The sequence below is a fragment of the Rhinoderma darwinii genome, chromosome 3, assembly GCF_050947455.1.
Source record: "Rhinoderma darwinii isolate aRhiDar2 chromosome 3, aRhiDar2.hap1, whole genome shotgun sequence".
Taxonomy (NCBI): Eukaryota; Metazoa; Chordata; class Amphibia; order Anura; family Rhinodermatidae; genus Rhinoderma; species Rhinoderma darwinii.
The window spans coordinates 348547873-348563140 of record NC_134689.1 but is presented as its reverse complement, the minus strand read 5'-3'; positions in this window follow the sequence as shown (position 1 = coordinate 348563140).

Genomic DNA, 15268 nt, shown 5'->3' with positions numbered 1-15268 from the left:
GTTTCCTAATTAGAGTCACTTTTGGGGAGCTTCTACTGTACTGGTCCCTCAGGGGCTTTGCAAATGCGACATGTTGTCGAGAAACCAATCCAGAAAAATCCGCGCTCCAAAAGCCAAATGTGGTGCCTTCCCTTCTAAGCCCTGGTGTGTGCCCAAACAGCAGTTGGGGGGATTTTTGTGAAAATTTTGTTTTTTTTAGCTAAAACGACATCTTATTGGTAAAATGTAAAATGTTTTATGTTCACATCCAAATTCTAATAACTGTGGAGTCAAAATGCTCACTACACCTTTAGATGAATTCCTTCTGGAGTGTAGTTTCCAAAATGTGGTATTTTTTGGGGTGTTTCCTTTGTTTTGGCATCACAAGACCTAGGGGCGTAACTAGGAAACACTGGGCCCCATAGAAAACTTTTGACAGAGCTCCACCTGTAGACAGTGCTATACAGCAGCCCCTGTAAATAGTGCCACACAGCCCCCTTCCTGTAGTATAATGCCTCCTCATAGCTGCCCCCACTATATAATGCCCACCCATAACTTCCCCCAAAGTATAATGCCCCCCATAGCTGTCCCCACAGTATAATGCCCCCCACAGTATAGTGCCCCCACAGTATAATGCCCCCACACAGTATAATGCCCCCCATAGCTGCCCCACAATATAATGACCCCTATAGCTTCCCCCACAATATGATGCCCCCCATAATTGCCACCACAATTTAATGCCCCCTATAGCTGCCCCTACAGTATAATCCCCCCATAAAGTATAATGCCATCCATAGCTGTCCCCACAGTATAATGCTATCCATACAGTATAATGCCCCGCATAGCTGCCCACACAGTATAATGCCATCCCTAGCTATCCCCACAGTATAATACCCCCATAGCTGTCCCCACAGTATAATGCCCCCCATAGCTGCCCCCACAATATGATGCCCCCCATAATTGTCACCACAATTTAATGCCCCCTATAGCTGCCCCTACAGTATAATGCCCCCATAAAGTATAATGCCATCCATAGCTGTCCCCACAGTATAATGCTATCCATACAGTATAATGCCCCCCCATAGCTGCCCACACGGTATAATGCCATCCCTAGCTATCCCCACAGTATAATGCCCTCATAGCTGTCCCCACAGTATAATGCCCCCCCATAGCTGCCCCCACAGTATAATGCCCCCATAGCTGTCCCCACAGTATAATGCCCCCACAGTATAATACCACCCATACAGTATAATGCCCCTCATATAGTAAAATGCTCCTATAGCTGTCCCCATATCAGCCTCCCTCCCCTACCCAGTATAATGCCCCATAGTGCCTAATAGAAAAATAATAACATATCCCCGTTCCCATGACGGGTGGAGTATCCTTCTCCTCCGGTCTGTGCTGTGAGTGGTTCAGCCCAGACAGGCGCAAAGACGTCACTACATCACGCCTGCCTGCGCCGAGCTACTCACGGCAGAGTGAATGCTGGAGCAAGGAGCCGTCAGCTCCTTGCCCCAGCATTCAGGAAGCGGGACCAGCGCGGTCAGCGCTATGCGGCTATGAGGGACAAGCTACAGTAGACATATGGGAAATGTTAATTAGCAACTATTTTGTGTGGTATAACTATTTGTCTTACAATCAGATACATTTAAATTGATAAAAATGCTACTTTTTTGTGTTTTTCACAAATAAATAATGAATGTATTGACCAAATTTTACTAGTAACATAAAGTCTAATGTGTCACAAGAAAACAATCTCAGAATCGCTTGGATAGGTAAAACCATTCCAAAGTTATTACCACATAAATGGAGATATGTCAGATTTGAAAAAATAAGGCTCTGTCAGGAAGGTCAAAAGTGGCCTCAGCGGGAAGGGGTTAAAGGGTTATTCTCAACGTAAATATTTATGGCAGGGGTTAGCAACCTGTGGCACCAGTGCCAATACCGACACATGGAGCATGGTTTGCTGGCACACTTTCCTCTCCCGGAGTCCGCCACCTTTGTGTTCTTGGCGGCGCAGAACACAGGGAGAGAGAGCAGCGTGTTATTTTGCGCTTGGCAGTTCCAATCCCCAGGAGAGAGAACAGTGCTTCATTGTGTTTGTTGCACAATGCAGCACTGCTCTCTCTCCTGGTGTTCAGCGTTGCCAAACGCATAATGAAGTGCTGTTCTATTCCAGAGATCAGCGTTGCAAGTGTAGAAGTTTAGTAACTCTCTCCTATGTGCACCCCCCAAGCTGGTGTTTAGTAGTCACTCTCTCTCCTGTGTGCAGTGCTCCCAAGTTAGTGTTCAGTAGCCGCGGTCTCTCCTATGTGCACCCCCACTCCAAGCTGGTATTCAGTAGCCACGGTCCCTCCTGTGTGCAGTTCCCCCTAGCTGGTGTTCAGTAGCCGCGGTCTCTCAAACACACACCCCCCCAGCTGGTGTTCACTAACCTTGTATGCACCACAAATGGATCATCTTTGCAAAGAAAGTCAGGGTCAAGGTCACACTGAAATGTAAAATTGATTAACTGACTAATTAATTTATGTCACATACCTGGTCTTATATGATTTTCATGTTTGTATGGCACACTAAATACTTCATCATTGATTATTGTTTTTTATTGCCACGCCATACAATAAAGGTTGCCTACCACTGACTTATGGTATATCCACAGGATATGCCTTAAATGTCTGAAAGATGTGCACCTATCTCAAGAACAGGGGTCATTCGACCCCCGTTCCGCCTGGTGAGAAATCCACATTTGAAAACACATCTAACACATCTGATTTTTGGGTCAACCCCTTTTAATGTTACTTGCCATTACTATGTGTATGAACCCTGTATGGTGGCAAATGAAGTCCTGTTGGCACTCTTTGGGCCACTGTATGGTGCCTCTGTGAGGCACCCTATTGTCATCTAGAAGCAATGCTTCTAGCCTAGGAAAGAATACCTCTGTAAAACGACATGGAATGGAACATGCCACAATTATTTTTTTCTCACTGAAGAAAATAAATCTCTGTGTATCTCCATATAATATTCAATTTGCATCAAGGTACAGCAGATTTTGTGCATGCATTGACTGACTGTGGATATGGCCATTTGGACCACAAAAATCAATCTTTCTGTGATGCCAAGTAGACCTATTGCAAAAACATTAGCAGTTTGAATAAAGTTGTGCTGCATGGATAAAGCTGGTATCTTATTGCCAACTATGGTTAGTCAACAGCTTTACAGGAGTTTCCCATTATAATAATTAATTGGGATTTAGATGTTTCTAGACTCTATTCTTGTGAATATTTCTGTTGCCAGGCAATAAGTACTACAGCCAGTAGAGATCTGGAGACTTGTGTAGACATATTACTATTCTGAGGAAACACTGGCGTTGCATACTAATAACATGCCACCAGTGCTCTCCTTTCCTGCATTTCTCAGGGAAAGATGGCTGCCGGTCCCCGATGCTGCAGAGAAAAAAAAAAGGCAAGTATATATTGTTTAGTGTTTTTACATATGGATGCAAGCAGGGACATACAGAAAGAAATATTAATTTAATATACAATCTTAGTTGCCTTAGACAATCCCGTATATACTATAAAGCCAATAATCTATGATCCTTTTGCCCCAGAGAGAACAGTCCATATCATAAAGCATAGATAAACAATGTGCCAAGTTTATACAGTTGTAAGATGTTATTTACTGTCCATAAAAACTGAATTTGGGAAAAATAATAATTTCAATTGGATACACACATTTCACTCACTCCAATATTACGCCACAGGATTAGCATCAGCAGCAATATGCTGCGGATGTCGTAAATCAACAATAGTCATATCTCCAATTCCATAACCATTTCTTCTATCAGTAACTGCCTAGAATGTAAAAGCTAAACATAGTAAACAAATAAATGAGCTGCATAATTAAAGCCCACGAGCCACTCATATAAAGTATAGATCTGAACTCATGCAAATTTTCCATGGCATTGAAGTATCTTCTGTATAATCAACAAGCCTTCTTTCTGAGCTTATTTTGACTGAACTAGGAAACAGAATATTAACTAGCATGGTAATGTGGCCCTGTCATCCATCCGCGCAGCACATTAAAGTATTGGAAACATCATAAAATTGGGGGAGATCTCTCAATAGTGTTGTAGGATGCAGGGAAAATGGAGTAAATTGCAGCAAATTTATTAAAATTACGCACATAGTATAATAAATTTGGCGCAAAATGTTGCAGCGATGTCAACCTGGGCGAGGCCTTTACATGGTGATACTCAAGTAGTGGGTCTCGGCAAAAATGGGAGTGGATTTTCTGATAGGCTTGACTTATATAAAAATGCATGGCTAAATATATTTAGAACCCCTATCTTAATATTAGACCCCAGACTAGGCCCCCTAAATATATTCATACCCCCTATATTAATATCACACACCGGACCAGAACCCTTTATTAATATCATACACCAGACAGACCCCTTTATTATTATCAGACCCCAGACAGACCCCTTAATTAATTTCAGACCCCCGACAAGACACTAAATATATTCAGACCCGCCTAAATTAATAACAATCCCCAGACACCTATATTAATATCAGTACCCAGACTAGTACCCTAAATAAATTTCAGACCCCAGACCAGTCACCCTAATATTCAGTTTACCCTGTTTTTTTTGCAGGCGCTGGGAGAAACGGATTATGCGCCATCTGTGATGTGTCATTAGTCCACGAACCGCGTAATGAGGGTGCAAACAACGTAGGGGCGCTATGTATATTCAGAATCCTGACACTTCTGAATCTTTTCTGTGCGATTTACAGCAAGGCAAGCGTAATGTCGCTAGATTACGCTGTAAACTGTCATTTAAAACGAGATTACGTTTGCCTTGCTGGAAATCTCACAGAAACGTTAGAGAACTGTCAGGATTCTGAATACACCTCACGTCCCAGCTGAAGGTAATGTATATTCACTGTCAGGACACTTGATTAACCATAATATGTGTGTATGTGGCTTCACATCGTGATCTAGTAAGAGCATGATGCTGCTGTGTAAATGAATGGGGAGAAGTGTGTGATGCTGATTGGTCACTGATTGGTTAGCGTCATACACTTCTCTCCACAACGCCCACTTGGTCAAAAAGTAAAATACGCCCAGTTGTCCATTAAGAAACTCATTAGCATAAAGCTAAAATAGGTCATAACTCCTTAAAAAAATGATAGTTTTTCTAAATTAAAAACACTGCTGTAATCTACATTACAGCACCGAGCACATCATGTACAAGATAGGGCACTTATAATGTGGTGACAGAGCCTCTTTAAAGTAGACATACCCCTGCATCAGTGAGGGCTACAAAGTTCTGTCCTAGAAGCCAGGAAAAGTCGGCGAGTCACCATTGCCCGCACTGCCGCCATTGTATTTTGCATTGTAAACGTTAAAGAGACTGTGCCTCTCAATTGGAGAAGTGTTTGCACCCCCCTGTGTCCGTTCTCTATGCCAACGGCCTAGTGCAAAACTGTTACCACCTGTCATTAACCCTTTCATGCCGACAATCTGTAGATTCACGTCCTATTTGCATATACCCCGTGCAGCCAGGGCGTGAATCTACAGATTGAATTACATAGGTCCTTGGGACGGCCGCTGTTTCAACGGCCGTCGCACTGACGTTTAACACGCTCGTGTAAATAAGCCCTAACAGTTATGACAGTTTAAAAGACTTGTATGCCGAAACTTTAACTTTAACTTTAGGCCTGGTCATTGAGGCATCGATGACCCTTGGTCCTGAAAGGGTTAAAAAGACTGTTTGATTGCATGCCATCTGAGCCTCTGTCATTATTGGAACTTATCCTGAAGTACTCGGCCTTACACTGGTAAATGTGTTTTCAGTTGGGATTGAGCATGTGCACTGTCACTCCATTTAAAGTCTATGCAAATGATGGAAACAGCCGAGTACAGTGCTCTGCTGTTTCTGTCATTCTCATAGACATTGATGGAGTGCGGACACATGTTTGAAGAGGGCCCACATTTTTTGCAAAATCCTTAATTGTCTGTGTCTCCCCCTGCGACAAGCTGAGGGTTTGCCGGGGTGCATGGTATATTCGAACTATGTTGGTTGGAGAGCTGATGACAGAGTTTCCCTAATTCTCTGCCATCCACATGTTTACTCCATCTGGAATGCAAAACTCCAGTTGTGTGTTCTGAATATTAGCCACCAAATGCTGTATTTTACCTTTTTTATGCATTTAAGAAATAGTAAAAGAACAGACGAACAGGAAAAATGTGCACACATGGATTTACTATAAAAGCCACAGCTGAATGAAAACCTTTTTCTTGTTCAAATGGTTTGTGTTTTAGTTGTTTTATCTTTCTCTGAATTATTTGAAAGTGCTAAAGTATAATTGTACATCTTTAACAGTTCCCCACAGTCTAATAAATAATTTGAACTTCAAATAAAAGTACAGGATAGATAGATGATAGATAGATAGATAGATAGATAGATAGATAGATAGATAGATAGATAGATAGATAGATAGATAGATAGATAGATAGATAGATAGATAGATAGATAGATAGATAGATAGATAGATAGATAGATGAGAGAGAGATAGCCCCTTCATCACACCCCAAAATAAATACAGACCATAGACCAGACCTCCTAAATAAATACAGATCCCTGACTTGACCACCTAAATAAAAAAAGATCACTGACCCCCTAAATACATAGAGACCTCAGACTAGACCCCTTAAATAAATAGAGACCCCAGACCAGACCCCTAAACAAATATAGACCCACACCAGGCACACTAAATACAGGCCCCCTAAATAAATACAAACCCCAGAACCCTTAGGCTGGGTTCACACAACCTATTTTCAGACGTAAACGAGGCGTATTATGCCTCGTTTTACGTCTGAAAATAGGGCTACAATATGTCGGCAAACATCTGCCCATTCATTTGAATGGGTTTGCCGACGTACTGTGCAGACGACCTGTCATTTACGCGTCGTCGTTTGACAGCTGTCAAACGACGACGCGTAAAATGACTGCCTCGGCAAAGAAGTGCAGGACACATCTTTGCAACGTAATTTGAGCCGTTCTTCATTGAAGTCAATGAAGAGCAGCTCAAGATTTACGGGCGTCAAAGACGCCTCACATAATGCGAGGAGGAGCTTTTACGTCTGAAACGAGGCAGCTGTTTTCTCCTGAAAACAGTCTGTCTTTTCAGACGTAAAGGCTACTTCTCGTGTGCACATACCCTTAAACAAATAAAGACTTCAGACCAGACCCCTAAACAAATAGACTCCAGACCAGACCTCCTGAATAAATACAGACCCCCATACCATACCCCCTAAACAAATACAGACCCTCTAAATAAATACAGATACCAGACAACCTATACAAATACAGAACCCCCAACCCAGACCTCATAAATAAAGATCTCAGACAACACCCCCTAAATAAATACAGACCCCAGACTTGCTATGACGTTGTCTGCGGTGGCGGCACTAGGTAGTAAAGAGGACTGCGAGGCACCCTGAACACTTCCCTGCTTATTGGTAATCCGGGACATACAGGACATTTCAGGAGAGTTCTCAGGTATGATAAATAGATTTCAAATTGTATCGAGACCTCCTGCAAACAATAATGACATGAACTTGTACAACGGCATATCAAGTGTCTACAGGTTCGTATTACGGACCCAAAGACACTTTGTATTGTACCATGCAGTGCATCCGTACTTATAGGGGAAAATACTTCTGTAAGGCACACGGAGGTACAGTAATTGCTATATTAATATATGTGACGTGTGCCTGAGGCTTTGAGGTTATGCACTTTGTGCTTCTGAGAGGAATGGGGGAAGGATAGTGACAACTGCTCTCCGCATTTATCCGGTTGTCACTTATCAAAATCGTTTAATCACTGACCCGATAAACTAAGCTAAGTATTTTATAATATCTGTTCTGTATATTGCCATACTGTATCCTGCGGACAATAATATTGAGCAGAGCAGGTGGGAGAATTATCATATCTGACAGGAGTTTAAGGCTGGTAAAAGATTGTTTGAGTACTAGTACATTGTTTAATCTGTTCATTGATTTGTTATACTAATACTCTAACTCATCAGTCTCCTTCCATAAGTTCACAGAAAGCTCAAGTGATGTTCAATGATGTACATAGCTCAATTTCAGCGGCCTCGTCTTCCAGAGAACATAATTACAGTCTACGGGAGAACACTGAATATCATTTTATAGAAACATCTTTAGAATTTAAAACAGAAATATGGAACCTGCCGCTGCACAGTTTTTGTCTTGTACTTTGACAACCTCTTTGAAAGAAATGGTGGGTCTTATAGTCCTGCAAGAGTCATGTAGCCACTGTCACGCTTTGTGGGTATGTGGACCCACTAGGCCGCACCGCCGTAGCACGGAGGCAGCTGGCCAAACAACAGGAACCCCAGAAATACAAAGTCCCGCACAAGGGTACGTGGATAGTCCAGACAATGGCCGCAGCTCTGGCACGGATGGAGGTGGGTGCAGCAAGTAACGCCAGACGTGGCGGATGACAGCAGGTGCCGCAGGTTGCGCCAGACGTGGCGAATCCCTCAGGACGTGACAGATGACACAGGACGTGGCGGATGACAGCAGGTGCCGCAGGTTGCGCCAGACGTGGCGAATCCCTCAGGACATGACAGATGACACAGGACGTGGCAAAGCAACAGCAGGTGCAGTAGACACGACTTCAACTAGTAGGCACAGGAACAAGAACACAGCACGGGATACAGGAACAGGTAACAGGGCACGGGTAACAACTGGAACGGGAAACACTAAGGGACCATTTGCAAGACAGACTTGGGAATAACTAACAACGCTCAGGCAAGGATCAGAGGGGCTGGGGCTTTCTTATAGACCAGGAAATCATGTGGTTAATAATGATGATTATTTTACAGGTGCGCGCGCTGGCCCTTTAAAAGCGGGTATGAGCGGGCACGAGCGTGCGTGCGCACCCTATGGGACACACCAGACCGGAGCGGAAGTGAGCGCTGGTGAGTAAATGATTCTACAGCATTCCCCCTCTTACGCCCCCTCTTCTTGGGGCCAGAGCGAGAGAGGAATTTCTTAATGAGAGCAGGAGCACTGAGGTTCTCTTCTGGCTCCCAGGACCTCTCCTCAGGACCAAACCCTCTCCAGTTTACCAAATAGAAAGTCCTTCCTCCTACCCTTTTGCAGTCCAGGATCTCCCTCACCTCGAACACATGAGAAGAACCGCTGGGAGCAACTGTGGAACTAGAAGTCTTGCTGTAGCGGTTAAGGACCACTGGTTTTAGGAGGGACACATGAAAGGAGTTGGGGATTCTGAGGGTAGGAGGCAGCCGCAGCTTATAGGAGACAGGGCTTATTTGTTGAGGAATTTCAAAAAGGACCAAGGAACCTGGGAGAAAACTTGTATGAAGGCACCTTCAAACGAATGTTCCGAGAGGATAGCCAGACTTTGGTAGCCGGAAGATACTGAGGCGGCTCTTTTCTCCTTGTATCTGCTTTTCGCATCATGCGATCGACTGCCAGCAAAATAGAGAACCGGGTCTGTTGCCAGATTTGCAGAAAGTCCCCAAATGCAGTCAGCAGCGGGTACCTGAGATGTAGTCGACACTGGAAGAGGGACTCTAGGATGTTGACTGTACACAATGTGAAATGGAGTGGAAGTGGTGGACTCACTTGTGTGGTTGTTGTATGAGAACTCGGCCCATGGAAGAAGCTGTACCCAGTTATCGTGCTGTAAAGAGATGAAGTGGCGGAGATAATTCACCATGATCTGGTTGATCCTCTCAACTTGCCCATTGGACTGCGGGTGATAGGCTGAGGAAAAGTCCAATCTCACATCCAGGAGTTTACAGAGGGCTCTCCAGAATTTTAAGGTAAACTGAACCCCCCGGTCGGATACAATGTGAAGAGGCAAGCCATGCAAGCGAAAGATGTGTTGAATGAAGAGACTCGCCAGTCGGGGAGCAGAAGGTAGGCCGGTCAGTGGGATAAAATGTGCCATCTTAGAGAACCGGTCCACGCCCACCCAGACAGTATTGCATCCTGCTGAGGGGGGGAGGTCTGTGACAAAGTCCATCGCAATGTGCTGCCAGGGGACATTGGGTACAGGCAGAGGTAGAAGCAGGCCGGCAGGCTTGAAGTGAGTAACTTTGTTAGAAGCACACACCGTGCAAGAAGAGGCGAAGTCCAGAACATCTTTAGGTAACGTGGGCCACCAGAAGTGACGAGCAATCAGGTCTCGGGTTTTACGGACACCAGCGTGCACAGCCAGTTTAGAACTGTGTCCCCAGCGGAGAATTCTTCTCCTGTCTGCCAACCGACTAAAAGTCCTCCCCGGAGGGATGTCTCTAACCTGCAGAGGATTAGCAGTGACAACGCAGGACGGGTCTATTATAGTCTGAAGGGACTCCACCGTGTCTTCCGTCAGCGGGATGGTAGTGGAGCACAAATTGGAAACGGGTGAAGAACAGCGACCACCTGGCTTGACGGGGATTTAGTCGTTGAGCGGACTGAACGTAGGTAAGGTTCTTGTGGTCGGTGAAGATCAGGATGGGGTGAGCTGCACCCTCTAGAAGATGTCTCCACTCCTCCAGAGCCAATTTGATGGCCAGTAGCTTCCGATCTCCAATAGAGTAATTGCGGTCAGCAGAAGAAAAAAGTCTTGAGTGGTAACAACATACTACTGCCTTTACTTTGGAACTCCTCTGGAACAGAAGTGCACCTGCACCAACAGAGGAAGCGTCCACCTCCAATGAGAACTGCCGAGATACGTCAGGATGATGGAGGATCGAATATGAAGTGAAAGCTCTCTTGAGGCTAATAAATGAGGACTCTGCCTCTGGAGTCCACACCTTGGCGTTAACACCCTTCTTGGTAAGGGTAGAGATGTGAGCCGTCAGAGATGAGAAGTTTGGAATAAACTGCCGGTAGAAATTGGCGAATCCCAGGAACCGCTGTATGGCCCTTAGCCCTTGAGGACGTGGCCACTCCAGGACAGCTCTCATTTTCTCAGGATCCATCTTGAGACCTTGATCCGAGATGATCTAGCCCAGAAAGGGCAGAGAACTCCTCTCAAAGACGCACTTCTCCGGCTTGGCGTATAAACGATTCTCCCTTAATCGTAGTGGAACTTGACGGACATGCCTCCGATGAGTCGTCGGATCTGGGGAGAAAATCAAAATATCATCGAGATAAACAACAACGCAGACATAGAGGAGATTTCGGAAGATATCATTAACGAATTCCTGAAACACTGTGGGAGCGTTACACAGTCCGAAGGGCATCACTAGGTATTCGTAGTGCCCGATATCAGGGATTCAAGGGGTCAAAAGCAGCCGGGAGTAAAAAGTCCAAATCAGTAGGCAAAGGGTAATCCAGAGACAAGCCGAGGTCCAGTTCCAAAAGTTCAAATAGTCAAAGGTACAGGATATAATCAGGAGCTTGATCAAACACATGAAAACAAGGAGAATCACAAGCAAAGAAAACAGAACCAAACCACATTTAAATACTCCACCCTTCAATCTGATAGGAAGGAAGACAGAGAAGTGGGATAGGTTCTGCAACTAAAACTAGAGCCGCCCAGAAGCTAGACTAGTAGTCATGGCAATCTTAAAGGGACGTACATTTACTAACACAGGGGTAACTATCTACAAGGGGCTATAAATGGGGCACTATTTATAGGTTGGCACTAAGTACAGGGGTCACTATTTACAGCCTGTAGACTACAGGGAGCAATATCTACAGGGGAATGATCTAGAGGGTGCTCTATGAGGGGAACGATCTACAGGGTCTCTATAAGGGGCAAGATCTACAGGGGCAATCAGAGTGGCACTATATACAGGGGCACTGTGTGTGTGTGTGTGTGTGTGTGTGTGTGTGCGTGTGTGTGTGTGTGTATGTGTGTATGTGTGTGTGTGTGGTGCATTACTTTACAGTGTTTGACACAATTTTATACATGGGCACAGTGTATGGTACTATTATATACAGGGGCACAGTGTATGGTACTATTATATTCAGGGGAACAGTGTGTAGCACTATTATATTCAGGGGCACAGTGTCTTATGCTATTATATTCAGGGGAATAGAGCGTGTCACCATGAGAATTTTATCTTTGTTTATAATTGCAGGAAAGTTGGAAAAGTGAACTTCTGAAGACATCTGAGTGGCAAACTGCAGAACTGGGTCGTGGCCAAGAGGCGTCATCATAGAGGTCTGGACTGGATGGAAAAGAAGAGAAAAAGAACGTCTCCAATCGGAGAAGACGTCACCTGTGAGTCACTAAATGTAAATGTTTATTCTCCCTGTGACTGATCAGTCCTCTATTTACTGTATGATCTGCAGTGAGATGTTGGGCGTATCATTCTTTTTTGTGAAACAGCAACTCCCAGCATATCCTTACCATTGTTCAGGCTATACTGGGGGCTGTAGATTTATGCCGTACAAACTCATATGGCAGGGGTTAAATAGAATTTGCAAATGATAATCTGTACTGAGCTGTATTTGTGCTTGTGCTGTATATATTGTGACAGACCATGTGGAGAGGTTGTGGATGGGGTCTATATTTCCCCAAGATTTCTGTCCTCTGCTATCTGAAAACAACCAGGGAATAATTCAGCAGAGAATGTGGTTCTCCCTCTGCAATAGGTTTAAATAAAAACCTGGAAAAGGGCCTGGTTGTTGGAGTGGGGAGAGATGGGTGGGTCCCCACTCCATCCACACAGTCCTGGTCTTGGGCTGTCTAGCTATTAATCAGGGATCAGGTGTGATAGCCCTTTAAAAAGGCTGCAGTTCAGTCACACTCTCTCTCAGCCTGGGGAGAGGAGCTTGTGAGAGCAAACAGACTGCGTTCATAACAGGTTGTATGGTCTGCAGGGTTTATGGTGCCAGGCATTAGGCCTGCACTGTGTTAGTTAGGATACCTACTGTATAGTTAGTGCCGGACAGGCATAGAGTTTTCTTTTATTTTTTTCTTTTAAATTTCATGTACAACCTGTAAATAAAACTGGCTGAGGCCAGTAGTACCACATCTTTGCTGTGCGGACTGAAATTTACTGGCGTGTTTGATACCGAGTGCCCGTCTACCCCAGGAGACGACTGTCCCGCTACCTAATTCCCTTACAATATGTACTGAGCTTGGTTCTGGTACTGTATAGATGAACTGAGCTTTGTTCTGGTGCTGTATATATGTACTGAGTTCTGGAGTTATATACATCATAACAACCAAACTCAGTACATATATACAGCACCAAAACCAAGCTCAGTACATATATACATCATAACAACCAAGCTCAAAACATATACACCGGTACTGTGCTTAGTCTTGGTACTGTATTTATATGCTGAGCTTGGTTCTGGAGTTGTATATATGTACTGAGCTTCTCTTTGGTGCTGTATATATGTATTGAGCTTGGTTTCAGAGCAGTATATATGTATTAAGCTTGGTTCTGGAGTTGTATATTTGTACTGAGCTTTGTTCTGGTGTTGTATATAGGTATTAAGCTTTATTCTGGTGCTGTATTTATGTACTGAGCTTTGTTCTGGTGCAGTATTTATGTACTGAGCTTTGTTCTGCTGCAGTATTTATGTACTGAGCTTTGTTCTGGTGCTGTATTTATGTAGAGAGCTTGGTTCTGGTGTATATATGTACTAAACTTGGTTCTGGTGTTGTACAACCTGTAAATAAAACTGGCTGAGGCCAGTAGTACCACATCTTTGCTGTGCGGACTGAAATTTACTGATGTGTTTGATACCGAGTGCCCGTCTACCCCAGGAGACGACTGTCCCGCTACCTAATTCCCTTACAATTGGTGGAAGAAGCTTTAGGCACTGTGGAAACAAAAAAAAAACACCTTAAAGGGCCAGAGTGCCTTATATATTGCATTTTTCCAAAGACTGATTCTCTGCACCTTAGAAGATGGAGGAGATGCTTAAAGCGATACTGCATGCTGTGGCAACACAACAGGAGGCTACCAGAGCACAACAGGAGGCTACCAGGGTGCAGCAGATAGCTCTGGATGAAACAAACCGCAGACTGACAATGTGCCGCATCTGGAAGTGAGAAAAGATCTGTTTGGTGCTGAGCAGTTAAAAGATCCTACCCTAATGAGAGCCAGGGAAAATGTGAAGGTTATTGATGAGGAACTGGTGTAGCCAGATACTAGACTTTCTTTTCCCTACATAGCTATAAACAGTGACCTGTTGTATCAGGTGGTAAAAAAGGGAGAAGATCTTTTGGAACAATTAGTGGTCCCTAAAGCATTTAGAACAACGGTGCTAGATCTTGCTCATGGCCACATTTTGGGGGGACATTTGGGAGTTGAAAAAACCACTGAGAGAATCCTACAAAGATTTTTTTGGCCTGGGGTTCACAAAGATGTGAAAAATTATTGTGATTCCTGCCCGGAGTATCAGATTTCGGCTCCCAGACAACACTATCGTAGTCCCTTGGTGCCTCTACCAATTATTGAGGTGCCATTTGAGCGAATAGCAATGGACCTGGTAGGGCCTATTATAAAATCGTCACGAGGCCACCAGCATATTTTAGTTATTATGGATTATGCTACTCGTTATCCTGAAGCTATACCATTGCGTAATACATCATCCAAGACCATAGCTAAAGAGTTGGTGCAGGTGTTCAGTCGAGTGGGAATACCAAAGGAAATCCTTACAGACCAGGGTACCCCTTTTATGTCACGAGTAATGAAGGAGTTGTGTAAATTGTTTAAGGTCACACAACTGCGTACATCGGTCTACCACCCACAGACTGATGGATTAGTAGAAAGATTTAATAAAACGCTAAAGGCGATGTTAAAGAAAGTTGTGGATAAAGATGGGAAAAACTGGGATTTTCTTCTTCCTTATCTCATGTTTGCAGTACGTGAGGTCCCTCAGTCATCCACAGGGTATTCTCCATTTGAATTGCTATATGGTCGTCATCCCAGGGGCCTTTTAGATATAGCAAAAGAATCCTGGGAAGGAGAAGCTACACCCTATAGAAGTGTCATTGAACACATTTCAGAAATGCAAGATCGAATCTCAGCAGTAATGCCCATTGTTAAAGAACATATGGCCCAGGCTCAGGTGGCACAACAAAGGGTGTATAACCTCAGTGCCAGAGTATGTTCTTTTTCACCAGGTGACAGGATACTTGTTCTTATACCAACCATTGAAAGTACATTTCTGGCTAAGTGGCAAGGCCCCTTTGAGGTACTGGAAAAATTAAACGAGGTGAATTACAAAATTCGTCAGCCAGGGAAAAGGAAGCCTGAGCAAGTGTACCATA